Raw genomic sequence first — 815 nt, 5'->3', positions numbered from 1 at the left:
CCACATTGGAAATACAAGGGTACTTCAAAAGTTCATGGAAAAATAGAGTTAAAAGAAAATATAAATCTTTCCATGAACTTTTTGAAGTACCCTCAAATAAGCATCTGAGTTCTGTCTCAGATACTTTCTATTTCTAAATTCTATTTAAATTTTTTTAATGGTAAATTCTCTTACTAAATGATCTTAATTCCAAGCCAGTCCAGATTGCAAGTCTTTGCTGTAACAAACTTTTAAGCTCCCAAGCAAAAGATGGATTTAACTAATAACTGAGAATCAATTGGTTGTGGTTTCCCCAACATTAGTATTAATAAATCATTTGTTGTAGTGGTGGTGGTTGATGATACTTCTTTTTTAGTTGTCTGTCCATACAGGTCTGGGCCCCCCAGCACTGTAATACAATTATTACAAGCTTCATGCATATTTAAATGCCACATCTAAAGAAGTACTTTAAAATTCACTGGAATTTATGGTTTAAAAGTTTTTTCAGTGACCTTAAAGTAGGGTTGACAGGTTTAGCAAACAAAAATATAAGACAGTTAAATTTGAATTTCAGATAAATAATTTTTAGCATAAATATGTCCCATGTATTTGAGACATACTAAAAAAATTATTCGTTGATTATCTAAAATTCAAATTTAATAACTGGGCATCCTGAACTTCATCTGGTAAACCAATCTAAAAAAAAGATCCTTAAGTATCTATTATCTGTACCAACAAAGGGCTTACACCATAAGGTAAGTGAAGTAATATACCCTTAAAAGATTCAGTCATTAAATGGTCACAGAATCTTGAAATGTCTGTATGAGTATGGAGTA

Source organism: Galeopterus variegatus, unplaced genomic scaffold, assembly GCF_000696425.1.
Source record: "Galeopterus variegatus unplaced genomic scaffold, G_variegatus-3.0.2 Scaffold30845, whole genome shotgun sequence".
Classification (NCBI taxonomy): domain Eukaryota; kingdom Metazoa; phylum Chordata; class Mammalia; order Dermoptera; family Cynocephalidae; genus Galeopterus; species Galeopterus variegatus.
Note: the sequence above shows the minus strand (reverse complement) of the source record.